Source organism: Lithobates pipiens, unplaced genomic scaffold, assembly GCF_037356315.1.
Source record: "Lithobates pipiens isolate NorthernLeopardFrog02 unplaced genomic scaffold, aLitPip1_a1.2 Scaffold_8, whole genome shotgun sequence".
NCBI lineage: Eukaryota > Metazoa > Chordata > Amphibia > Anura > Ranidae > Lithobates > Lithobates pipiens.
Genome location: NW_027507903.1, coordinates 588,223,024 through 588,250,753, shown reverse-complemented (window position 1 = coordinate 588,250,753; position 27,730 = coordinate 588,223,024). Strand labels below are relative to the sequence as shown.

Sequence of the window (27,730 nt, the reverse complement as noted above, 5' to 3'; positions counted from 1 at the left end):
ACTTTTACCCTTAAAAATCTCCATAGCCATAGGTCTAGGGCTAAAATTATTGCTCTCGCTCTAACGAATGCGGCAAAACCTCACATGTGTGGTTTGACTGCCGTTTTCATATGCAAGCGCTACTCACATATGCGTTCACTTCTGCGCGCGAGCTCGTCGGAACGGGGCGCTTTAAAAAAAAAATGTTTTTATTTATTTTACTTCATTTTATTATTTTTTTCACTGTTTAAAAAAAAAAAAAAAAAATGGGTCACTTTTATTCCTATTACAAGGAATGTAAACACCCCTTGTAATAGAAAAAAGCATGGCAGGACCTCTTAAATATGAGATCTGGGGTCAAAAAGTCCTCAGATCTCATATTTGGACTAAAATGCAATACATTTTTTTTCACATTTTGTCATTTGAAAAAATGACTTTGAAAAAAATGTGCCTTTAAGAGCTATGGGTGGAAGCAGGGCTCGAGTCCTGCGGGAACGCATGGGAACGGCGTTCCTCTACTTTTTCCATAGCAGGAACGCAGTTCCCTTTACAGGACTGGCCTTTGAACAGGGGCGGGGAGGGCAGTCTGCTGCGCTGCATTCCGGGAGTTGTAGTCCGGACCACGCTCAAGTTCCTGGTGGTCCTGGTGGCGGTGTGTGGAGACTGAAGAGAACTGAGCAGCGCAGGAGGAAACTACGACTCCTGAGTCCCAAACACCGGCTGTGAGTGTCCCGGTGTAATGGCAAACCTTGTAGAATCGGCATGCCTGGTGTGTGATGTCACAGATGTGTCCCATTCCACTCTCCTTCCCAATTCCTCCTCCTTCACCCCGCTGCCACACATATCTCCACTACTACAGATACCACCTAGCCTCCGCTCCAAGGGGCCACCGCAGCCACCTCATGGTCAACGAAGGAACAGCACCACACCGCTGACAGCTCACCACCTCGCTGACAGGTCAGTTGAGATCTCACCAGCCCCCACTCTTCCAGCAACTGGAAATTACTGCGGGGGGGGGGGGGTGAAGGGGGAAGAGGACATTACTGGAGGGGAGGTGAAGGGGGCAAAGGACATTACTAGGGGGGAGGTGAAGGGGGGGGCAGAGGACATTACTGGGGGGTGAAGGGGGCAAAGGACATAACTGGGAGGGAGAGTGGAGGGGGGCAGAGGATGTTACTGGGGGGGGCGAAGGGGACAGAGGACATTACTGGGGGGGGGGGGTGAAGGGGGCAGAGGACATTACTGAGGGGGCGAAGGGGGGCAGAGGACATTATTGGGGAGTGAAGGGGGCAAAGGACATTATTGGGGGGTGAAGGGGGCAAAGGACATAACTGGGAGGGGGGCAGAGGATGTTACTAGGGGGGAGTGAAGGGGACAGAGAACATTACGGGGGGGGGGGGAGTGAAGAGGACAGAGAACATTACTGGGGGGGAGTGAAGGGGCCAGAGGGCATTGCTGGGGGGAGTGAAGGGGACAGAGGACATTACTGGAGGGGAGTGAAGGGGACAGAGGACATTATTGGGGGGGAGTGAAGGGGATAGAGGACATTACTGGGGGGGAGTGAAGGGGACAGAGGACATTTCTGGGGGGGGAGTGAAGGGGACAGAGGACATTACTGGGGGGGGGGAGTGAAGGGGACAGAGGACATTGCTGGGGGGGTGAAGGGGACAGGGGACATTACTGGGGGGGGAGTGAAAGGGAGAGAGGACATTACTGGGGGTGGGGGGGGGTGAAGGGGATAGAGGACATTACTGGGGGGGAGTGAAGGGGACAGAGGACATTTCTGGGGGGGGTGAAGGGGACAGAGGACATTACTGGGGGGGGCAGAGTACATTACGGGGGGGGGAGTGAAGGGGATAGAGGACATTACTGGGGGGAGTGAAAGGGAAAGAGGACATTTCTGGGGGGGGGAGTGAAGGGGACAGAGGACATCACTGGGGGGGGGGGGAGTGAAGGATACAGAGAACACGGGGGGGGTGCAGAGTGAAGGGGCAGAGTTCCCCGCATTCCCCTTTACATCAGAGTCTGCAGGATTACCACACTGCTTCCTCTTTCTCTCTGACCAAGTACACATTGTAACCTTCTATACTATTTCCTTTTCTAGTACTGCCTCCTCCTCCTCTGTCTGACAAGGCACCCTGTAACCTTACTGATCCAGTGCTGCTTCCTTCTCTGTCTGACCAGGCACACTATATCTTATACTGTATATAGCTTACTGATCCAGTGCTGCTTCCTCCTCCTCTATCTCATACCTCCCAATTTTCTGAGATGGGAACGAAGGGACATCTATCAGCAAAAGTATGTAGGCATAGGACACACCCCTTGCCACGCCCTATTAAAGGAGAATTGTGCAAGAAAAAAATGGATTGGTTAAACCCACAAGTGCTTTTTTTACCACTACTATCACATTATATTAGCTTATGGAATTTACAAATGCAGCAACGATTGAATGAAAGGTTTAACACTGTGAAACACGGTTTGAAAGATAAAAAGTGCATTTAATATACAACTATACAGATCAGACCAAGATGAGGGACAAATGAGGAGAAAAGAGGGACAGAAAGACATTGTTCCAAATCAAGGACAGTTGGGAGCTGTGTCTATCTGACCAGGCACGCTATATCTTATAGTGAATATAGCTTACTGATCCAGCGTCTCTTGTATCATGTCTGCAGTCTTTGACCATCTCATGTGTCATGTCTGCAGTCTCTGACCACTTCCTGTATCATGTCTGCAGTCTCTGACCACGTCTTGTATCATGTCTGCAGTCTCTGACCACCTCTTGTATCATGTCTGCAGTCTCTGACCATCTCTTGTATCATGTCCGCAGTCACTGACCATCTCTTGTATCATGTCTGCAGTCTCTGACCATCTCCTGTATCCTATCTGCAGTCTCTGACCATCTCCTGTATCCTATCTGCAGTCTCTGACCATCTCCTGTATCCTATCTGCAGTCTCTGACCATCTCTTGTATCATGTCGGCAGTCTCTGACCAACTGATGAATCATGTCTGCAGTCTCTGACCATCTCTTGTATCATGTACGCAGTCCCTGATCATCTCTTGTATCATGTCTGCAGTCTCTGACCATCTCTTGAGTCATGTCCGCAGTCTCTGACTATCTTTTGCATTATGTCTGCAGTCTCTGACCATCTCTTGTGTTGTGTACAGTCTCTGGGGGAGCCTACAGAAGAGTCAAGAGTGGGAGCGCTGCCAGGAATGGGGTCACGGGAGGAGTCAGACATGTGTGGACTGTGGAGAAGAGACCATAGGATGAAACCAGAACCACCAAACTGGAGCCCAGAGAGAACCGTCTGGCTGAGCCCTGCACAGTGCACCTGAGAGGAGGTCAGTGACAGCATTACAAGGCCATTCTGGGGGGGGGGGCCCTAATGTAAGGGGAGTGAATACAGTAAGGTAAGGGGGCACTGATATAAAGGTTCCCCCTTCTATCAGTACCCCCACCCCCTCCTTTTACCTTCATGTAAACCTGACCTTCATGTAAAATATAGCAGACCAAGGTGGAGCCACCAAATCAAACGATACCACATCCCAAATTAAATAGACAAATATGGAGCAGGGGGAGAGGTAACCAACCTCACAGGACTTTTAAGGGTATAAATATTATATAATGTCAGAGAGGACCCATAGGGATAAAACAACAATGGCCCATTAATTAAAAATCACAAAATTTATTACAAAGAGAAAATAATCAAAATATAATACAAAACAACATGTGTAGAAATCCATCCAATACACGATGATTTTGAAGAATTTCTTTCAAACTCAATCAGTATAGTTTAAAACGATGCTCGACATGTTTCACTCAAAAAAGAGTTTCATCAGGAGCTTTGAATCAATATAGCAATTGTAGTGCTGTATGGATAGACATATGAATAAATTAAATACAGATTTGTATTTAAAACTTTACAGAGAATATACAGAGACTTTTTTTTATCCTTGACCTTAATGTAAATGGAGTCATGACACTGACACCAATGATAAGGCACTATTCCTCCCACTGACACCAATTATGGGGCAATATTCCTCCCACTGACACCAATTGTGGGGCAATACCCCCCCCCCACTGACACCAATGATGGGGCACATTCATGCCACATCAGTGATCATCCGTGCCACATCCATGCCACATCAGTGCTCATTTGTGCCACATCCATGCCACATCAGTACTCATTCATGCCACATCCATGCTACGTCAGTTCTCATCTGTGCCACCTCAGTTCTCATCCATGCCACATCACTTCTCATCAGTGCCACATCAGTGCTAGTCCATGCCACTACAGTGCCCATCAGTGCCTCACAAAAGTGTAATGGGTAGTCAAATTAGATTTGAAATGTATGTCCCTAGAACACCTGATGGTGCTCCATGAACGTTGGGCCTCTGTATGTGGCCAGGCTGTGGAAAAGTCTCACACATGTGGTATTGCCATACTCAGGAGAAGTAACAGAATGTAGTTTGGGGTGTCATTTTTGCTATGTACATGCTATGTGTTAGAAATATCTTTCAAATGGACAACTTTGTGTAAAAAATAAATAAATAAGAAAATGCGTTTTAATTTTCTTTCCACATTTTACAAAAACTTGTGGGAAAAAATTACATGTTCAAAAGACTCATTATGCCTCAAAGATTATACGTTGGGGTGTTTACTTTCCAAAATTGGGTAAATTTTTGGGCGTTTCCATTGTCCTGGTGCTCCAGGGCCTTCAAAAGTGTAAGAGGTAGTCAAGAAATTAAATGTGTAATTTATGTCCCTAGAACACCTGATGGTGCTCCCTGCATGTTGGGCCTCTGTATGTGGCCAGGCTGTGCAAAAGTCTCACACATGTGGTATTCCCATACTCAGAAGGTGTAGTAGAATGTATTTTAGTGTATAATTTGTGGTATGCATATGCTGTGTGTGAGAAATAACTTATGACAAGTTTGTGAAAAAAAATAAAAAAAAATAAAAAATCTTCATTAGAAAAGAATTGTGGGGGGTGTGGCCGGGATGGTGGACTGAGCAGACGTGCTGTTTGAGCTCTGCTGGAGGATAATCCACTCGGTTATCCGATATCTGTGACAACTGCATCAGAAACACGTGTTTGCCTTCTAGAAGCTCGGGGGGTCCCAGACGGGCCAAGAAGCTGAAATTCCTATCGCCCACGGAGACTTTGGAAGACCCTGTCCAGCGGCCTACCTCAGTGTGCCTCAGCAATATGGCGTCGCAAACGGACCGTGTGGAGGATGCCCCGCCTGGGATCCCGGAGGTGATGGCGGCTATTACGGCGTGCCAGGCAGCCCTTACTAACAAAATTGAGGCCGCGCAGCTGGATGTCGGGCTGCTGCGTCAAGATATTGACAAAATCCGTTCTCGGATTTCGGCGGCGGAGCAGCGGATTGGAGATGCAGAGGACGCGGTGACCAGCCATGCAGCCTCCATACGAGCGCTCCAGACGAAGGTCCGGGCGCTGGAATACCGAGCGAAGGACCCCGAGAACAGAAGCCGACGAAACAACCTCCGTATAGTCGGACTCCCGGAGGGGGTGGAAGGCAGGAATCCCACCGTCTTTACGGAGGACCTGTTGCGGACGATTCTACCTGCCGCCCAGTTGTCCTCATACTGTACGGTGGAGAGGGCGCATCGCGTTCCACCGAGGCCTGGTCCGGAGGGCGCGCCTCCGTGCACGCTGATCCTCCGGCTGCTGAAGTTCCGTGACCGGGATGAACTTCTCCGTGCAGCCAGGGTAGCAGGAGACATTCCTTACCGTAATGTTAAACTCATGCTGTTCCCCGACTATACCCTAGAGATGCAGCGGCAGCGTAGGTCGTTTGATGCGGTCAAGGCCGCTCTATGGGTCAAGAAAATTCGCTACAGTATCCTGTTCCCAGCCAAGCTGCGAGTGGTTGATGGTGAGACTGTGCGGATCTTCACCAGCCCTAAGGATGCTAGCGCCTGGTTGGAAACACTACCCCGCGGATGAGCTGTGGATCTACTGCTGGGAGGTGCCTTCTTTTCTGTGTGTGTTGGCTTGGGGTTGGAGTATGGGACTATCTGGTAAGGACGTTTTGACTCTAACTTTTTCCCCGATCAGTACCGATAGATGCCTTGCCCTTCCTCCCTTACCAGTCTAGTAATATGGCCTAGCGGTTGCAGCTCTTTTGGAGTGCTGCTCTGGCCGTTGCAACACTCCTTATGCTATTTGCCTGAAACTCTTCCCCCCGGAGCCACTGTGATCCTTCTGTGTGTTTCCCTGGACTTTTTCTTGCATAACGATTTTTCTGTTATTTTTATTAGTTTCTATGTTTTTATTTTTGTCCGTAACCCAGCATCTCAGGGCAGAGACATTGACTGTTGCTTCTTTTTTTACCCCACTGTTCTGCGGTTTAGATTATCGGAGCAACCCCGAGTGGTTGCGAATCCACTGCCATTTTCCCCATCTGAACTTTGTTCATATCTGTTTTTGGGGGGTATATGCGCCCTCCACTGTTGGGAGGTGCGTGGGGAGGGGCGCCTGTTGCGACCCATGGGTTCCTTGTTTTGTGGTTTATTAATTTTTTCTTGGTTGCATTGGTTGGTTTGGGAAGACATGTGCTGCTTATATATGCAAGCTGCTCATCCTATGGAGCGCAGGGACCGGGCCACTGGTGCATGGGAAGCCTGGGGAGGCTGGAGCGGTTGGGGTCCTGTGTGTCGGAGATTGGGTGGAGTTGGTACACCTATGTAGGGATCCTGTTTTTATGGTGGAACGGAGATCATGGTTGATTTTACGGTTCTTTCTTGGAATGTCCGTGGCCTCAACTCTGCCATGAAACGGTCCCTGGTGTTTAAATATGTGCACAGGTATACTCACAAGTTATGTATTTTTGAAGAAACACATCTTATTGGTTCCAGGATCTTGGGATTGAAGCGGGCCTGGGTAGGAGCACACTATCACGCCTCCTACTCTAGCTATGCCAGGGGGGTTAGTGTGCTGGTGCACAAGTCGCTGGATTTTCGGCTCATGCTGATCAAAACAGATCCGGAGGGGCGCTATGTTTTGATCCATGCGCTGATTTCCAGCATCCCCTATGTTATTGTAGGCATATATTTACCCCCCCCCCCCCCCTGCGGATACTGCTCTGCTCTACAGTTTAATGCGGACGGTGGTTCAGCTGGGGGTGGAGTGGGTGCTATTGGTTGGGGATTTTAATCTAGTCATGTCAAATGCCTTGGATAGGCTCCGTCCCTGTCCAGTGTCGAGTTGTCAAGCTAGGCCTCTGCATTTGGCTTAACTGACCTGTGGCGGCACTTCCACCCCTCTGACGCACAGTTTACCTGCCTGTCCGCCACGTATCGGACATTGTCCCAGTTGGACATGGCTTTTGCGTCCTCTGGTATGCTTCGGGAGGTGGTCTCGGCTGAGATCCTCTCCCAGGGCATATCGGATCATGCTCCCTTGCTGGTGTCGGTTGGGGGGGGGGCGGCGGGTCCGAAGTTGTGGAGACTATCGAAGTACTGGATTGCAGAGGTGGGAATCCGGGACGAGATGCCAGAGGCGTTGTGTGACTTCTGGTTCCGCTGACCCCTTGTGTACCTGGGATGCCTTCAAGGCTTGGATCAGGGGCGAGTATATGAGAAGGATCAGTAAACGGAAGAGGGAGTATGTGCAGACTCTGCGGCAATTAGAGGATCAAGCGCAGGCACAGGAGAGGAGGTTTGTCACCAGCCCGAACCCTACTAATTATACCTCATGGCAGGGTACCCTTCGGGAGTTATCGCTGCTTAGGATTGATCTGACCAAGAAGTCCATGTTGTCCAGTGCCCAGAGGGTGTTCGAATTCGGGGATAAAAATGGGAGGCTTCTGGCCTGGTTGGCCAGGGGACAATGCGCTATGACCCACATCGGGAAGCTGAGAGACACTGATGGCTTCCCCCTGACTACCCCTGAAGCGATCAACACCAGATTTCTACAGTATTATCGGGAGCTTTACTCTTCCAGAGCTGCTTATACTGAGGGGGAATTAGCTGGGTTCCTGGATGGGGTGGATTTCCCATGTCTGGGCTCGGCTCAGCGGGAGGACCTAGATCGAGATATCTCTCTTGAGGAGATACAGGTAGCCATGGGTTGTATGCAGGCTGGCAAGGCCCCGGGACCTGATGGTCTCCCAATCGAACTCTATTCAACGCACCAGGAGTTACTAGCCCCGAGGCTGGTCTCCCTTTTTTCTAGAGCTGCAACTAACGATTAATTTGTCTGTCGACTAATCTATCGATTATTTCTTCGATTAGTCAACGACTATCCGATTATTTTTTTTATTTTTAATTTTTTAATGAATCTAGTGTTTTTTATTTTTGATTAGCTAATTCATCCTTTGGATAACCTTGAGAGTATTGTATGGCAGAGTATTGGCGGGCATTGCATTGCAGGGCAGAGTATTGGCGGGCATTGCATTGCAGGGCAGGGCAGGGCAGGGCAGAGTATTGGCGGGCATTGCAGGGCAGGGCATTGCAGGGCAGGGCAGAGTATTGGCGGGCATTGCAGGGCAGGGCATTGCAGGGCAGGGCAGAGTATTGCAGGGCATTGCAGGGCAGGGCATTGCAGGGCAGAGCATTGTAGGGCAGAGCATTACAGGGCAGGGCATGGCAGAGTATTGGCGGGCATGGCATTGCAGGGCAGGGCATTGCAGGGCAGAGTATAGCATAGCATAGTATAGTATAGTATTGCAGGGCAGGGCAGAGTATAGTATAGTATTGCAGGGCAGAGTATAGTATAGTATTGCAGGGCAGGGCAGAGTATAGTATAGTATTGCAGGGCATAGCAGGGCAGGGCAGGGCATGGCATGGCAGAGCATGGCAGGGCAGGGCATGGCATGGCAGGGCAGGGTAGAGCATGGCATGGCAGGGTAGAGCATGGCAGGGTAGAGTATGGCAGGGTAGAGTATGGCAGGGTAGAGTATGGCAGGGCAGGGTAGGGTATGGCAGGGCAGGGTAGGGTATAGGGCAGGGTATGGCAGGGCAGGGTATGGCAGGGCAGGGTATGGCAGGGCAGGGTATGGCATGGCAGGGCGGGGTAGGGCAGGGTAGGGCATGGCAGGGCAGGGCATGGCAGGGTATGGCAGGGCAGGGCATGGCAGAGCAGGGCAGGGTATGGCAGGGCATGGCAGGGCAGGGTATGGCAGGGCAGGGTATGGCAGGGCAGGGTAGGGCAGGGTAGGGCAGGGCAGGGTATGGCAGGGCAGGGTATGGCAGGGCAGAGTATAGCATGGCATGGCAGGGCAGAGTACAGCATGGCATGGCAGGGCAGAGTACAGCATGGCATGGCAGGGCAGAGTACAGCATGTCATGGCAGGGCAGAGTATAGCATGTCATGGCAGGGCAGAGTATAGCATGGCAGGGCAGGGCAGAGTATAGCATGGCAGGGCAGGGCAGAGTAGAGTAGAGCATAGCATGGTAGGGCAGGGCAGAGTAGAGTAGAGCATGGCATGGTAGATCAGAGTAGAGCATGGCATGGTAGGGCGGGATGGCTGCATCCATCCAACCTCTCCCCTCCACTGCACAGATCCGTACAGAGAGGGGAGAGAGAAACCGGCGTTATGTCATGACGCCTGTTTGTTTACAAGTGATCGCTCCATCGGAGCAATCACATTGTAAACGCCTGGGTGTAGAAAGATGGCCGCTGCTTCGGAGCTAGGCCGAAGCCGCGGCCTCTCCTAAGGCCGAGACCGCGGAGCGCTCCGCAGATCGCGGCATGTGCGCACGGATCGGTGACGATCCGTTGCACCCCTAGGGACGGCGGCACGGAGGGGGAGAAGAGAGGGGGACGGCGGCAAGGAGGGGGAGAAGAGAGGGAGATGGCGGCAAGGAGGGGAGCGGTAAATGCTAAGCACTGCCCCCACTGTGACGCATCGACGCCCTGCACGCACGTCGACGTATTTTCTTAGTCGACTACGTCGACGCGTCGTGGCAGCTCTACTTTTTTCCCAATTTGCTGACTCGGGTTCCCTCCCAGACTCTATGACTGAGGCGGTGGTGGTGCTGGTGCCCAAACCGGGCAAGGACCCTGAAGATTGTGCCGCTTATCGGCCTATTTCACTGCTTAATGCAGACTCTAAGTTATTAGCGAAGGTCTTGACACGCCGGTGGATGCAGGTGCTTGAGGACCTGGTTCACCAGGACCAGACGGGGTTCATGCTAGGGAAGGGCACCGACATCAACATTCGTAGACTATTTCTTAATTTGGATATGCCTCATGACAACATTGGCACTAGAGTCATAGCCTCTCTGGACGCAGAGAAGGCTTTTGACTCTGTGGAATGGGTCTATCTCTGGGAGGTGCTCCGTAGGTTTAGGGTGGGCCCTAGATTTTAAGGATGGCTGCGAATGTTATATGTAGCCCCAGGGCCTGAATCCGCACTAATGACACCCTTTCCGAGTTTTTTCTCCTCCAGAGGGGCACCAGGCAAGGGTGCCCGTTGTCGCCCAGCCTTTTCGCATTATCCCTTGAGCCATTGGCGATTCTGATTAGGGGGTTGGCTGAGGTGAAGGGGCTTCGGGTGGGCCCTCTGGAGGAGAAAATCTCGCTGTATGCGGATGATGCCCTGCTATATCTACAAGACGCAGGGGCCTCATTGCAGGCAGCTCTAAACATCTTCACTGTATTTGGCAAATACTCTGGAATCCAAATTAACTGGACTAAATCTGTCCTCTTCCCGTTAGATCCTCAGGCGCGTGCGTCACAGTCACCGACCCCTTTGATTTGGGTGGAGGAGTTTAGATATCTGGGGGTGGTGATCACGAGGGAGCTTCGGGCATTCCATGGTCTCAATCTTCAGCCCCTGGTGGGGAAACTTAGGGAACATTGCGCTAGATGGAGAGAGTTACCTCTATCCCTATTGGGACGGATTAACATCCTCAAGATGATGTTCCTCCCGCGGTTTCTGTATCTGTTCCGCAATTGCCCGGTGTGGCTCCCTGGTTCCTTTTTTAGAGAGCTGGAGGGACACATGAGCACTTTTCTGTGGAGTGGCCAATCCCCTAGACTAGCCAGAACTACCCTGCAGCTGCCAGTTCGGTGTGGGGGACTGGCTATGCCGAATCTACAAATCTACTATTGGGCGGCGATCTTAGTTTCGGTGAGATGGTGGTTTGAGCAATCTAGGACCAATGCGGCGGTGGGCCTGGAGGCGGCGGCTCTTGGTTCCTTACGAGAGCTCGGGAATCTGGTGTACAGGGGTCCCAGGGCGTATTGGTCTCTTCCGTCCCCTACCAGAACAACCTTACGGGTATGGGCGGTGGCCAGAAAGCGATTCCTTCGGGAGGACCAGTATTCGCCCTTTGTCCCGTTGTGGGGCAACCAAGGTATCCCCCACTTCCAGACGATACCGGACCCGCAGTTGTGGGCCCGCTACAGCATTCGGACCCTTCGGGATGTCTATAACGAGGGATCCTTGCTTCCCTTTAGAAATCTGGTGGAGAGATCGGGGCTTCCTGGGTCTATGCTTTTCAGATACTATCAGCTGAGGCATGCGGCCAGGGTTCAGTTTCCTAGACCTATTGTGCTGCGGGCAGACCCAGTTGAGGACACCCTGGCGCAAGAATCCCTTAAAAAGACTCTTACCACACTGTACCAGGTCCTGTTGCGCTCTGACTCTCCTAGGATGAACACCCTCTGGGACAAGTGGCATGCGGACATCCCCAGTTTGGACAGGCAAGCTTGGGAGGAGTGCTTTGAGGATGGGTCCCGGTTGCTGATCTCCTCTAGAGACCGGCTGATCCATACGAAATTCTTGCATCGAGTGTACTTTACGCCGCAGAGGCTGCACAGAATCTATCCCCATAGGACCCCGGAGTGTCCCAGGTGTCACTACCCTAACGGTACTTTCCTACATATGTTTTGGGAATGCCCCCGTATTGTAAGGTTCTGGCGGGCCGTTTTTGAATGTATTAACAATCGGTTGCAGTTAGATGTGCCTATGACACCCGAGTTTGCCCTTCTAGGGATTCAGGATGATGAGCAGCGATCACGGTACAGTAAGCTGTTGCTTTCATTCCTGGCGTTTTACGCCAGGAGGGAAATCCTTCGGCACTGGATATCGTCTTCGCCCCCCACGGTGGAGTCGTGGGATGCAGGGTTAATGCTGTCCTCCCCCTATATAAACTGACCTACCTAGTTAGAGGGTGCCCGCCAAAGTTTGACCGAGTATGGTTACCTTGCGTGGAACAGTTTTGAAAACTTGATGTATTGAAGGTAGGGGCGCTTTTTATTTTTTTAACATTTTTAGTCTTTTTTCATTTATAGCGCAAAAAAAATAAATAACCCAGTGGTGATTAAATACTACCAAAAGAAAGCTCTATTTGTGGGGAAAGAAATAAATTTTTTTGGGGTACAGCGTTGCACAACTGTCAGTTCATTGTCAGTTAAAGTAACACAGTGCTGTATCGCAAAAAATGGCCTTGTCAGGAGGAAGGGGGGGTTAAATCCTGGGGGGGAGGATTGGCTATCATGTTACTACTGTGATTGGCTGTTTGGCTGTCTGGGTGGTTACATGGAGATGGTCCTGCTGGCTACCAATCATTATTAGGGACTTAGAGCTCACTTTGCTGTAGAAGCTTGCAGCGATAAACATCTGCCGCCCTTTGATGTATATATGTGGCGTGTGGGCGTTACAGCCCCACCCTTTTACCACCACGCATATGTGTTCCCTGAGTGGCAACAGCTTAATGAGCCCCATTCTTCCAGCTCCTACCATAGAGAGCTCTTCTTTCTGGCGATCATACTCCCTGTATGTGATGTCATTCTTGCACAATCCAGGTATTGCGTTACCGGCTGCTTGGATCAAATTACTCGCCAGCAAATCCAACAGAGCGTTGCAAGGGAAATCTCAGAATGCTATTTTGCCTACTTACCAGCTCTGCCCAGAGTGTCTCAATACAAACTGGTTTATGTAAAAGAGGTTTAACAACTTTCAGGTGAAACTTCAAGGAGATTATCAGAATTGAAGATATTTAAAGAGAACCTGTCACCACCGGAAAACCAAATCATTTTGTTTTAGTCCCAGTTCAGGCTTGGTTCACAATAATGCGATGCGGGAAGCCCTGCCAGCACCGGTTCCTGCATCGCACCTGACTCGCAGGCAGTTCACACTGCCCTATGCAAACCGCTGAGAGTGTCAATAGAAAGTTACTGATCAGTTCACATATCGCAGTGCGAACTGTCAATTTGGACATGAATCGGAATGCATGGGTGTAGACGCCCATATGATCCGATTCTGGTGCGGACCAAAAAAAGGGTCCTGCGTGACTTTGGTCCGAATGCAATGCGAATCCAGCCATACAATCTGTAATGGCTGAATTTGCATCAAACAGACATCGCATGTGATTTGCACCAGAGTGCGGTGCGGATCACATGCGATGCCGCACATCGCACTATTGTGAACCCAGCCTCACACTGCTGCAGTGTGAATTGCATGTGTTTTGCTGTGCCAATTTGCAGTGTGATTTCTAGAATTCGCAGTGTGATTTCTTCTTGCCAGGTGTGATTCTAATGTCAATTTATGAGGAGATAGGGCACAGCTGCGATTTCATTTCTGGCCAATAGAAGTGTTTTCTGATGTAAAAATAAGTGTTTACTTCCTGTGTACTTCCTATTTTTTGTGGAGAGAGTTCATTCCATTCAATGTGTTCTAATGGGGCAGGCTTACTTATGGAAGATTTTCACTTGATCACTTTTTAAGTTTGAGAGTTATGCTGGCCATACACTTTACCAAAAATCAGGCCAAAATTCGGTCATTAGGCCGTTCGTTAGTTTATTCGGCCAGTTAATGGGTACAAAAATCGATAATCCTTTGAACATTTTTGAGTCAAAAAAAAAAAAAGGACAAGTTTGGAAATTTTTTGCCGAAGAGAACGATAAATTGAAAGGTTAATGTGTTTCCCGTCCAACCTGTCTGTAGTGTATGGCCAGCATTAGGCTGGGTTCACACTATTGCGAATTGGATGTAAGTTTCGTCGCATCCAATTCGCATAGCAGGAGATTACCAGCCACTAGCGATAAATGCATTAGAAATCAGGCAGGCTGGTTGTACCCCAGTTGATTGATCAACTTGGTACATTACACCTGTCCATACATGGTTCCAATCCCCATCGGTTCCTTCTGAACCTGCCAAGTTTTGAACCGTTTATGGCCGACTTAAGTGCCCCAATACCTGTGTGATACCAAGTGATACAAACACAAAGATCCCTTTGTTGACTTACAGGCCCAGGGCTGCAAAGCAAAAGAAACATGTTGGCACCTTGTGTTTTTCAGCTGGCAGAAAGAGGTCACTATATGGCCTTACTCACACTTGTGCATGGGGCTGTTTGCGATTAACTGCAGACTCTCTGCATCCAGGGCCAATCATTGACAGGTAATCGATGCATAAGCGGTTACATGCAAATGGCTATGAATACCTAGCTGTAGGTGCTGTCAAGCACCCATTGCTTTTAATAGGGCTTCCTGTCTGCAGCTGTAGCACTGCCCCCTTCGGGATTGCTTAGAATTGCATGTTCATCTGTGCCACTTTGACCCTGTAAAAGTTCCAGCCCTCCTGACACTCTAGGTTCAGACATGCTATATATACCTTTAAATAATACACAGACTCAATGCAGGTTGATTAGCTCTCTCTAAATTTACTCGTTCAAAGGGAGATTTGTGTAACAGGGTATTAGTCAACCAAGCCCTGGGTAAACAGCTAAAACTCAGTTGAAAAGATCCCCTGAGGCAAAGAAATAACAACTTGGAATCACAGATCTAAAATAGCAATACACATAGATACAGACAATAAATGAATGAATATCTAAGGCAATATTGCTGTATATACCATAACTGCTAATCAGGATGGCCTATTATACATTTAAAGTAGTTGTAAACCTTTTAAAAAAAAACACCTGCAAGCCAAGACAAAAGGCATAATGAGCTAGTATGCATTGCATACTAGCTCATTATGAAACACTTACCTTAGATCGAAGCTGGTGCAGCAGTTCCCGTATACTGCTGTGACCAGCGGCGTGTCTTTCTGGAGTTATTTCTGGGTTTGCGGGCTCCGGTGCTGCGATTGGCCAGAGCCGCAATGACATCACTTCTGCGCATGCGTGCAGGAGCCACCGGTCCCAGCACAGCAGCTGAAGAAACGACAAGCTGTTTCTTTAGTGTGCATGTAGCGTTGAGGTCGGTACATGCAGATACAGTAAATATCTCCTAAACTGTGCATCGTAAACTGTGTTTGCGATGCTTCCGTTTATGAATGGAGAGGAGCCGTTGTTTCTTCTCCATTCATCTTCAGTGCAGCTGAGGCTGCTGAGAAAGGGATTGGGGAATCTCTATCCTCAGTCCCTTTCCCTGTCTTAAAGGGGTGATATCTATTTTTGTAAAAAAAAAAAAAAAATGTAAGAAAACACTGACACTGTACACCCCCCCCCAACCTCCAAAAAAGAAAGCATTTTAAAAAACAAAAAATAATAAAAAGCTACTGACACTGCTGCATATTAGCTCCACCCAGAACTAAGGAGGTGGAACATAGGGCTGTTGAGCAGCTGGGGGGGCAGTAAAAACGCGACTCCAACCCCCAACCACTGTGTGTATACTAGCCCCTCTGTCAGAATACAATGTCCCAGTGGGGGAGGGAATCCTGGATGAAGGAACCATCTATGGCCAGCTTAACACACACCCCAACAAATGGCTGCTGGAAGTCCACCGTCTTGAAGTAAAAGAGATGGTTTTTCCATTCCACAAAATTATTGGCTGTTTGAGACTTATCTGACTAAGGGCAAGCACTGAGTGCACCATGGGTTTGGATGCAAATTTTTGGCCAAAAATTCAGAATTTCCAGAAACCCGGAGATTTACCTAAAACCCAAGGTGGTTTTGAACTTGAACGTCATCTTAATTTATGTTAAACACTACAATAGTAACTCATATGCATTTACTGAAAATGCATTGTACCCTTAACTGTTAAGAAGAAGTGCATTTTTTGTACACGTTAGCTTCTCTGATCTGGATGAGGCAAGCAAGTATGCAACTGTCCCATTTGAGCTTTATTGGGATGCACAGTCTTCTAGCAGTTTATATTTCCTGCCCTAGCACATCTAGTGGTGGTTTTGAGCTACTACAATTTGCTTATATATGCAATTTGGTATCTCCTCTCCTTTTAAGTGCTAGTTAGTTCAGTCCAAGCAAAAAATCCTCCGCATTTCTCCATGTTCCCCCCGTCAGAGTTACTACTTTGCACACACAGAGTATACGAAAGTCTTTAAGGGGGATTTACTAAAACAAAAGCACGCAGATTCTGATGTAGTTGTGCTAAGTAACCAATCAATTTCTATCTTCAGTTTGTTCAGTTAAGCCTTGAAAATGGAAGATAGAAGCTGATTGGTTGCCATGCACAACTGCTCCAGATTTTGTCTGCTCAAGTCTTAGAAAATTCCCCTTATTGGCATCTTACACGTTAATCAACTAGAAAAAGACATACTCTTTGCTGCAATTAGCCAAATTAAAATTACTTTGGATTCAACTCCTGTGTCCTATTGAAGAATTAAGCTGCCTGTGAATGGTACCAGTCAGTAGGTGGCCATACTGTCCAGACAGACTGAGTCTAATGCCCCGTACACACGGTCGTGGGAGCTTTTTGTCAGAAATTCCGACTGTGTGTAGGCTCCATCGGACATTTTCCATCAGAATTTCCGTCTGGTTTTCAAATTTTCCGACAACAAAATCCGTTTGCATAAATTTCCGATCGTGTGTACACAATTCCGACGCACAAAGTGTCATGCATGCGCGGAATTAAGCAGAAGAGCTGGCTATTGAACTTTTTTTTTTTTTTGGCTCGTCATACGTGTTGTACGTCACTGCGTTCTTGACGTTTGGAATTTCCGACAACATTGTGTGACCGTGTATTTGCAAGAAAAGTTTGAGCCAACATCCGTTGGAAAAAATCCCATGGATTTTGTTGTCGGAATGTGCGATTGTGTGTACGTGGCATTAGAAGGTATGTCAATGAATAACGCGGCATTTGAAATAGAACACCAATGATAAATAATAAATAAGAACAAATATTTCAATATGCTTCTATTAATCAGTGGCCATGATTCAGGTAAAATAGTCAGATCACAGCAAAGTGGGCCAGATGAAACATTCTCCCCAATGAGGACGCCTAATAAGCCTGAGGCCAGGTTCACACCGGTGCGACAAACGCTCCGACATTAGGAGCTCATGTCGCATTGCGTGTGAAAATCAACGTTTCCCTATGGGAGCCGTCTTAACTGGTCCAACACAAATCGGTCCGACTTTGAAAATGCTCCCTGCGCTACTTTGGTCCGACTTTGATCCTACTTCAGCCCATAGAATATCATTGAAGTAGGATCAAAGTCAAATCGCGTCTTGCCTGATCTGACTTTGGCATGCGACTTGTGCTCTGATGATCTTGAGCGGGAACACCACGCCAAATTTTAAATAAAAAACCAGCATGGATTTCCCCCCCAAGAGCATACCAGGCCCTTCGGTCTAATATGGATTATAAGGGGAACCCCCTATGCTGAAAAAAACGGCATGGGGTCCCCCCAAAATCCATACCAGACCCTTATCCGAGCACGCAGCCCGGCCAGTCAGGAAAGGGGGTGGGGAAGACCGGAGGAAAGAAGTCAGAGAAGACCGGGCCAATGCTAGCAAAAGAGCAGGCAAAAGAGCAGAAGATAGCGGAAGAGCCCGGCAGAAGACCCCAGAGAGTGGGAGAACAACCGGGGACCGGGAGAAGAGGCCGGAGAGAATGGAGAAGTTGGAAGAGACCCCTCAAGTTGGAAAAGGAGCTGCCTAATAAATTACTTTAAAAACCAGTCTTGTGTGTGTAGCACTGACCCCCGAAGGAGCTGCTGGTTTGAATTGGGCCTGCACTTTACGTAGAAACCCCACTAACTTGACTCAATCCCCTTGGCACAACTGTGGTGCAATGTAATACAGTACAATATAAAGCAATGCAAGAGTACCTGTATATACCCTCAGGATCTACTGGCTCCTCCTGGTGGGGAAAAACAATACGCCACACATACTGTAAAATATTTAGACAGGTGGTTACAGTTATTGTGCTGTCATCCCAACATAGGACGACAGCACAATATATTTCAATATAACACAATATAAAATATGTATGTATATTAACCTGGGAGCTCCCCCTGCTTTAAAGGCTATACGTGAAGCCTTTAAGTACTTCAATCCGGGGTCTTCTTTTCTTCGCTAGCTAAAGCCACTTCTTTATATTTGTAATCCCAAAGTTCATGGAGGATTAAGCTGAAATGCTCCTGGTTTAACTCCAGTAACTTATTTACAAATGCTGAGGCCCCAAAGTAGATAGGCCTCAAGCCTGCTCAGTGTCAGTTGCTCTGCTACACCTCCGTGGAACTGCAGGTTCCCACGAGGCCTGTATGTGAGTCTAACTGCATGCAAAAGTTAACAAACGTTGGGCCGCAATCCACTCACCAACTGGATCAGAGTTCCGCGTGATCACTTTGGGTCCGGTGACTGTAGCTTGCCTTTCCGTCAGCTGGACCAGATGCTCTGTACTGCTCCGCTGAATCGATCCGGTTCTCTGATTCTCCGCTGAGTGTCTTTGGACCTTCTCAATCTGGCTACCGTCTTTCAGGCTCCGTCAGGTCAAAAAAAAAAAAAAACAGGCTTGTGCTCTGCGCTAGCTCTCGGCCACTGTCTCTCAGGAAACCTCTCCACAGATCTGCACAGGCAGGTAGCATGGTCCCAAGAGACCTAAAATGGCCGCACGGGTCATGGGTAGGTCACACGGACTCCTGGGTAACAAGGTCAATCTCCAGAATCCAAACAAAACAGTCACTTCCTGTACAAGTCTTTAGATTGTTTCCGAGGAAATAATAGACAGGTGAGTTACCCATATCTGGTCACTGGATGGCTCTGGTACGAAACCACAGTAATGTCCATATACCTTACATTAAAGCATGCTTAATCACATCAATAGGCAAAGATGTCAACGCTACATGTGTTTTTTTTTTTATTGACACTTTTTTCCCCCCAGGTGAATGGGTAGGGGTGCGATGTACCCCATACTCATTCACATAGGGTGGGGGGCTGGGATCTGGGGGCCAGCCAGGGTTGTCAGGATGAGGCCCTTGTCCTCATCAACATGAGGACAAGGTGCTCTGGGGTGGGGGGCCGCAGGGTGTCCCCCTGCCCCAAAGTATCCACTTCCCCATAAATAGGAAGTGGTTCTGGACAGCCGCACTCTGAATTCATTCTGATCCATACATCATCAGTTTATCTATTTAAACTGATTCATGTTTTCACATTATTATTTGATTCACTTTTATATACATGTTTGTACACACACACACACACATTTTTTATATAAATTTTTTTTTTTCACGGGCATCGTATGCCTTTTCTTCACATTTTCATTATATATATATATATATATATATATATATATATATATATATATATATATATATATATATATATATTATACATACACACACATTTTCACTCCCACTGATATTTTTGTACACATATTTGTTCTTCAGCACTTCATTTCACTTTATTTTATTACCATTTCTTCACTTTATTATTTTTTTATTTCCATTTTCATTATCATTTAATTACACTCAGAGGCAAAGATTGTTCACAGTACTTGTTGTAGCCCTTGGTGGCTAATTGCAATGTATTTTATTCACACATGAATTAATTACTCAATTTATCAATTTATTAACTTATTATCTAGTCACATGGGTTTCAACAAGAAAAAGTATTTATTCAATCTTTTGTTTGAGATTGTCAGCTATGAGTAAGGACTACTGTTAGTGCGAAACGCGTCAGCTCCCCTGTCTGCTTCAGATCCCCTGTCTGCTTCAAAGTACGGCTGTCCAGAACCATTTCCTATTTACTGTTACTAGCAATTGCCAGCACCTATGGCTTCTAAACTGGTGAAGAGGTTTACTACTTGTTTGTCCTCCTGGAGCAGTGATATCTTCCCTTCCCTATTCTGATTTCTGGGCTTTGCTAACTTTGCTCGCTCGTCCCCACCCCCTTTCCTAACTGGCCGAGCTCTCGGATAAAGGTTAAGGGTCTGGTATGGATTTTGGGGATACCCCCGCACAGTTTTTTAGGTGTAGGGGGTTCCCCTTAAAATCCATACCAGACCGAAGGACTCTTGGAGGGGGAACCCATGCCAGTTTTTAATTTAAAATTTAGTGTGGAGTTCCCCCTCCAGTTCATACCAAAACACAGTGCCTGGCATTGGCGGGGATCCAAGTCGGATCCCCGTTCATTGAAGACGGACGCATCTCTGACTTCAAGATGCAGGGCAAAGTCGAATCCAAAGTAGGACAAGTGTCGTGTGGCACCAGTGTGAACCCGGCCTGAAACAAGACAAAAAGTGGTCTCCAAGCCTTGCACCGTAGAAGCCTTTTACAAAAGACAAGGCTGCATATTTATGTTTACTACCTGAGTTTATTAGAAAGAAATAGTACATGTAATATGAATGAGGTAAAGGTAAGTGATGGTTAAGGTAGGTAAGGTATTATATGTACATAACTGCATGGCTGCGATTTTGGGTGATATGCATTCTTGTGCCGCCCTTCTGTGTCCTCGGTACCAGGCAGTCACAACCAGTCACCTAATGACACAATCAGCTCATTGTGCCTCAGAGTGACACAGGACAAGTCAAGGTGAAGCAGAGAGCGAGAAGGAGAGAACAGGTAGACAGGTAAGAGCACTGAGTTCTCTGAGTGTTGGCAGGTAATGAGCTTCATAAGGAATGCTAAAGAGAGGCAGAGTGCAGAATACGGGGCGAATGGTGGGTCTTGTCATTACTCGGTGTATAGACCATTGTAAAAGCGTCACCAGCTAAGACTTGTGGGGAAACAGTTAGAAAGTACTTGGACAGTGGGGAGCAGTAATAGAGTACTGAGAGCATAGGGAGCGGTGATAGAGTACTGAGAGCATGGGGATCAGTAAGGCTCCATACACACTGGGCTAAAAAAAAAGTATGTTCTTTTGGCAGTAAAAAACACTCAAATAGAGCATTTTTTTGTACAAAGTTTAGGAAGGTTTTACAGTTTTTCTGCCAGAAAGCTCCAATCAGAAATACGAACCAGAAGGTTTTTTTTCCTTCCTCTAAACGTTGAGCTCAAAATATGCCTGTAATCCTCCTAATGTGCATGGACACATAGGATAACATTGAGCTTCTTCTACAGGCAGAATACAAAACTCCTGTAGAAGCAGTGATTTTTTTTTTAAGCCAGTGTGCATGTAGCCTAGAGTACTGAGACAGTGGGGAGCAGGGATGGAGTACTGAGAACGTGGGGAGCAGTGATGGGGTACTGAGAACGTGGGGAGCAGTGATGGGGTACTGAGAACGTGGGGAGCAGTGATGGGGTACTGAGAACGTGGGGAGCAGTGATGGGGTACTGAGAGTATAGGGAGCAGTGATGGGGTACTGAGAGTATAGGGAGCAGTGATGGGGTACTGAGAGTATAGGGAGCAGTGATGGGGTACTGAGACATTGGGGAGCAGTGATGGGTTATTCAGAGTGTGGGAGTAGTGATGGGGTACTGAGACAGTGGGGAGCAGTGATGGGGTACTGAGACAGTGGGGAGCAGTGATGGGGTACTGAGACAGTGGGGAGCAGTGATGGGGTACTGAGACAGTGGGGAGCAGTGATGGGGTACTGAGACAGTGGGGAGCAGTGATGGGGTACTGGGAGTGTGGGGAGCAGTGATGGGGTACTGAGAATGTGCTGAAATGTGACAGTAATAATAGTGTAAAGGAGCTAAATAGAGCAGAGAGAGCATGTGGAGAGCACTAACAGTAATAACAGTATAGGGAAGTAATAATATAGTAAAAGTATAGTAGGGAGCATTGGTGCTGTACTGAGAATATGATGTGTGAAGGTGACAGCGGGAATATTTGGTGCAATGAACAGTGTGGAATTTAAACTCGTCAATTAAGCTCAGGATGTAGTGTTGTAGTTATTGGCGTTACAGCGGTTTGATGTAAACTCAATAGAATTGAAAGATCTTACTATATACCAGGGATATGCAATTAGCGGACCTCCAGCTGTTGCAAAACTACAAGTCCCATCATGCCTCTGCCTCTGGGTGTCATGCTTGCTGCTATCGGAGTCTTGCTATGCCTCATGGGACTTGTAGTTCTGCAACAGATGGAGGTCTGCTAATTACATATCCCTGCTATATACTGTAGAAGGGTGGATAAGTGTTTTAAGCCATTGCTATGGGAGCAGTTGGTTACATAAGGACACAGTGTATGGAAGGTCATTGAACGATAGTTTATTCTTGGAGCAAGGTTAAAAAATGTTCCATGTTGGGGCTGCCTAGACTTCCAGAATGTTGAAATGTGATTTCCCTTTACGCTCTGACTATATTGAATGTTTATCTGTGAGCTGCTATCGTTTGTTATTTGACCATGTTGTATAGAGGGGTAATATATATATTGCTTGGTTGCTGGCTTCAACAGCCCATTCCTTTACAAGCTGCCATAGAGTGCTTAACTCAACCAGTGGCTGCTCCATGTCCAATGATTGTTAAACAGGCCAAAGCTTAGGCACAGGCAGTAGTCCATAGTCCTTGGTGGGAGAAATAATGCAGCCCAGAACCATTTATGTCCCCATTCCAAAATGGAACCCTAAACAATCCTACTCCTACTTCCAGGTCTGCCAATTCCCACAACTCACCACTCACTTCACTCAATACTTACCACTCAGTACAGTAGCTGTAGGGTCTCTGTACCCACGCCACTGTAACAAATCAGCTTCTGCCTAGAGTGTGGCACAGCACTACACTCATCACAAGCTTTAAATGCACTCTGTACTCAAGCCAACAAGATTACTAGGGGAGCCCCATCTGGAGTTCACTCATCTGTCCACCTAACTTCTTTAGGGCAAACTCTGCTTGCCAACAGCCAATACCCTTGCAGGTTACCTATAGCACCAAACGCTTCCCGTGCAAGCCCAGGCCCTTACAACCCTTTCTAATAGAGCCAGCATAGCCAACACAGCAAATGACCACCATGTGTCAACCATGAGCTTTAACCACTTGCTTACTGGGCACTTAAACCCCACTGGGTCCCAGACCAATTTTCAGCTTTCAGCGCTGATGCACTTTGAATGACAATTGCGCGGGCATACAACACTGTACCCGAATGAAATTTTTATCATTTTTTTCCCACAAATAGAGCTTTCTTTTGGTGGTATTTAATTACAGCTGGGAGTTTTATTTTTTGCTAAACAAACAAAAAAAGATGCAAAAAAAAAAAAATCATGTTTAATAGTTTGTTATAAAATTTTGCAAACAGGTCATTTTTCTCCTTCATTGAAGTGCGCTGATGAGGCGGCACTGATAGGCTGCACTGGTGGGCACTAATAGGCTGCATTGGTGGGCACTGATAGGCTGCATTGGTGGGCACTGATAGGCATAGTTAAGGCGGCACTAATAGGCACAGATAAGGCGGCACCGATGGGCACAGATAAGGCGGCACTGATGGGCAAAGATAAGATGGCACGGATGGGTGGCACGGATGGGTGGCACTAAGGGGCACTGATAGGTACCACTGATAGATGGGACTGATGGGCACTGATAGGTGGCACTGATAGGTGGCTCTGATAGGTGGCACTGCTGGGCACTGATGGGCGGCACTGCTGGGCACTGGTAGATGACACTGATGGGCACGGATATGTGGCACTGGGGTGCAGCACCTTTGTTGAGGCAGATTGTGGGCACTGCTGAGTGGCACTGTGGGCACTGCTGGGTGGCACTGACGGGGGGCACTTATTTTTTTATTATGTTTAGTGATGAGGGGGCAGGTGGGCACTGGCAGGGCTGGCCGTGATCAGGACTGATGTCCTGATCACGGACGCCGGTGATCGGCTCTTTTTTTTTCTCCTCTCGCTGTCAGCGCGAGGAGGAATAATAGCCGATTACCGGCTCCGTTATATCACATGATCAGCTGTCATTGGCTGACAGCTGATCACGTGATAAGGGGTCGGGATTGACCCCTTGCTCGGTTCGGTGATCAGGCGAGTCTCATAGACTCGCCGATCACAGAGCGCGCCGCGCGCGCCCCTCAGGGGGCGCGCAGGCCGCTCGTGCACGGGACTACGTCAATAGACGTAGTCCCGGCAAAGGAGATCCGCGCTGTAGCCGTCATTCGGCTATAGCGCGGGTCTCAAGTGGTTAATACACCAACCCAAAGGCTAGTATATGGGAGGTTATTTATGAAAGGCAAATCCACTTTACACTACAAGTATGTTTGCCACCTCATCACTTTAACCCCAAACACACATTAATTACACACAGGGCCGCTGATAGAAATCATGGGGCCCCGTACAGCCTACCTGACGGGGCCCCCCTTCAGCTCCACCCTGGCCCCGCCCCTAGTCCCTCCTCCAGCCCCACCCCTGGCCCCACCCATTGCCCCTCCCCAGACCCCGCCTTGAAACACTGAAACTGCAGTGCGGTGCGAATCACATCCGGTTCTCGCTGCCGCAGCGGTGTGGACCCAGCCTAAAGGCTTTTAAAGCGCCGTCTATGGATAATATAAATTTACCGTAGTGTTCTGCCATTCCACAGGTGGGCATCGTTTTAAAGCATGGTATGTTTGGTATCTATTTACTCGGTGCAACATCTTTTATATTTAACAAAAAAAAAAAAAGGGTATTCTTTTGTGTTTACATGTGCTAGAATTCATTAACCACTTGCTTACTGGGCACTTAAACACCCTTCCTGCCCAGACCAATTTTCAGCTTTCGGTTCTCTCACACTTTGAATGACAATTACTCAGTCATGCAACACTGTACCCAAATGAATTTTTTGTCCTTTTTTTCCCACAAATAGAGATTTCTTTTGGTGGTATTTGATCACCTCTGGGGTTTTTATTTTTTGCGCTATAAATGAAAAAAGACCGAAAATTTAGAAAAAAAACGCATATTTCTTTGTTTCTGTGACAGAATTATGCAAATTATTAATTTTTCTTCATAAATTTTGGCCACAATTTATACTGCTACATATCTTTGGTAAAAATAACCCAAATTAGTGGATATTATTTGGTCTTTGTGAAAGTTAGAGAGTCTACAAGGTGTGGTGCGAATCGCACAAAATTGATCACATCTGATGTACTGGTGGCCTATCTCGCTTCTTGTGACCCGAACAAGTCAGGAAAGTACAAATACCCCCCAAATGACCCCTTTTTGGAAAGTAGACATTCCAAGGTATTTAGTAAGAGGCATAGTGAGTTTTTTGATGTCATATTTTTCCCACAATTCTTTGCAAAATTAAGATTTTTCATTTTTTTTTTTCTCCACAAAATTGTCATTGTAATAGGTTATTTCTCTCACATGGCATGTGTATACCACAAATGACACCCCCCAAAAAATTCTGCTACTCCTCCTGAGTATTACAATAGCACATGTGTGGGACTTTTTCACAGCCTGGCCACATAGAGAGGCCCAACATGCAGGTAGCGCCATCATGTGTTCTAGGAACATAAATTACACATGTAACTTGTTGACTACTTATTACACTTTTGAAGCACCAGGACAATGACACGTGACACTGATGACAGATGGCACTGATACGTGGCAATGATGACACTTATACGTGGCACTGATGACAGGTGGCACTGATGACAGATGGCACTAATATGTGGCACTGATGACACGTGGCACTTATACGTGGCACTGATGACACGTGGCACTAATACGTGGTACTGAAGACACGTGGCACTGATGACAGATGGCACTAATACGTGGCACTAATACGTGCCACCGATGACAGATGGCACTAATACATGGCACCGATGACACGTGACACTGATGACAGATGGCACTGATAAGTGGCATTGATGACACGTGACACTGACAACAGATGGCACGTGACACTGACAGGTGGCACTGATGACAAATGGCACTGATACGTGGCACTGATGACAGATGGCACTATGTGGCACTGATGACACGTGACACTGACGACAGGTGGCACTGACGACAGGTGGCACTGGGGGCAGGTGGCACTGACGACAGGTGGCACTGGGGGCAGGTAGCACTGGGGTGGATGGCACTGGGGGCAGGTAGCACTGGGGTGGATGGCACTGGGGCAGATGGCACTGGGGCAGATGGCACTGGGGCAGGTGGCACTGGGGCAGATGGCACTGCTGGGGGCGGATGGCACTGCTGGGGGCGGATGGCACTTTTTATTTGTTGCTTTTTACTTTTTACCACATCGACAAAACAATTATTTTATCTTTTATGCCTCAAGATCAAGAATACACAGACACCTCACCTTGTCCCCAACTTCTCACCTCGATCGCCCGGCCCCTGCTCTCTCTGCTTCTGGTTAGTCATGTGTAGAGAGAGAGAGAGAGAGGATCGGGCATATCACTCCGCAGCATAACCTTTCTATGTTAATGCTGTGCGTTGTGCGAAGCGGGTGCAGAAGATGTATTCCTCCGCGCCCGAAAAAGAAGAAAGAGTCCCCCCCACTACAGGCAGCCGCAATCGTAGAAAACATACTGGAAAAAAATAAAAACTGTACCGACGGGGGGGGGGGCTTGCGCACGGGTTAGTTGTGGGACGGGTGGCGGTGTGCTGGAGGAGGAACTTTTTTTTTTTTTTAATACATACAATTTTTGGCAGTTAGGTTGCCCGGGCCCCCCTGCTGGTCAGGCCCGGTACAGCAGGGCCAGATGTACTGGCCTATCAGCGGCCCTGATTACACAGGTTCTGTGGCTGATTAAGGTGGTAATTAAACTCACTTGGTGCCTTATCTGCATTTAATTTGCCTCAGAACCCGTGTAATTCAAAGGTGTTTGGGTTTAAAGGGATGCAGTGGCAACTCTAACCACAAGTGCAATCTACAAGTGCAAAGTGCACTTGAAATTGCACTGAAAGTGCACTTAGAAGTGCAGTCGCCGTAGATCCCAGGGGAACATGCAAGGAAAATAAAAACGCATTTTAGCTTGCACATGATTGGATGATAAAATCAGCAGAGCTTCCCCTCATTTCAGATCTACCCCTTAGATTTACAATAACTGTACTTCAACTTGCAATTTCAAGTGCACTTGTAGTGCAAAGTGGCTTTGCCTTTCGTAAATAACCCCCATGGTCTCAAGAGCTTCCTATACCATTTGAGAAAATATCCAGCCCCCTAGTACCGTAAAGGAGATCTGATCAAATATGGAGGGATCTGATCACTCAGAAACAATCAGATTCTCTGAAGATTTGTCATTCAGTCATCATTCATATCTAATATTTGGTGCACGGTGACCAATTCCTTATAATTGCTGCACAATGCAGTACTGGAATATATATATATATTTCTCAGCAGTGACAACAATATTCAATGAAAAGTTCCAACCTACCTGATGACTAACAATGATAGTCTAATTTACCATTTACATACAGAAAGACTCCATAAGCTCCATATCACTGTCCTATTTCATCCTATATATAGGCCACTTTCAGGTGGTCATACACAGTATTGTTATTTGCAATAGCAGGGTATTCTAAATGTAGCACCCTCTACTTAGGTAGGTGCTAGAATAGGATTTTTGTTCTGTAAAGTAGGTACATTTAGGCAGGCTTGTTTATTTTGTGTGGGCTGAGAGTGGCTCAGAGCAGCAGCTGGTCACTCACTGGCAGCGTCACTGAGACCTCCCTCTTTCTTCTAGGAGGATTCTAGCAGGTGAGGAGAGGTGAAGCTGCCTGGGGTGT

The 27,730-nt window shown here is 47.7% G+C and overlaps 1 protein-coding gene across 2 annotated transcripts in view; it reads left to right on the top strand.

The window, feature by feature from the left end:
• The first annotated feature begins 20,613 nt into the window (after positions 1–20,613).
• Positions 20,614–27,730, top strand: part of MISP3 (MISP family member 3) — a 68,599-nt gene continuing 61,482 nt past the window's right edge. Inside the window, exon 1 of one of the 2 annotated variants that reach the window (XM_077470437.1) lies at positions 20,614–20,713. The gene's annotated coding sequence lies outside the window, so the exon portion shown is untranslated. The remainder of the gene's footprint in view (positions 20,714–27,730) is intronic. The other variant, XM_077470436.1, reaches the window with a different exon arrangement.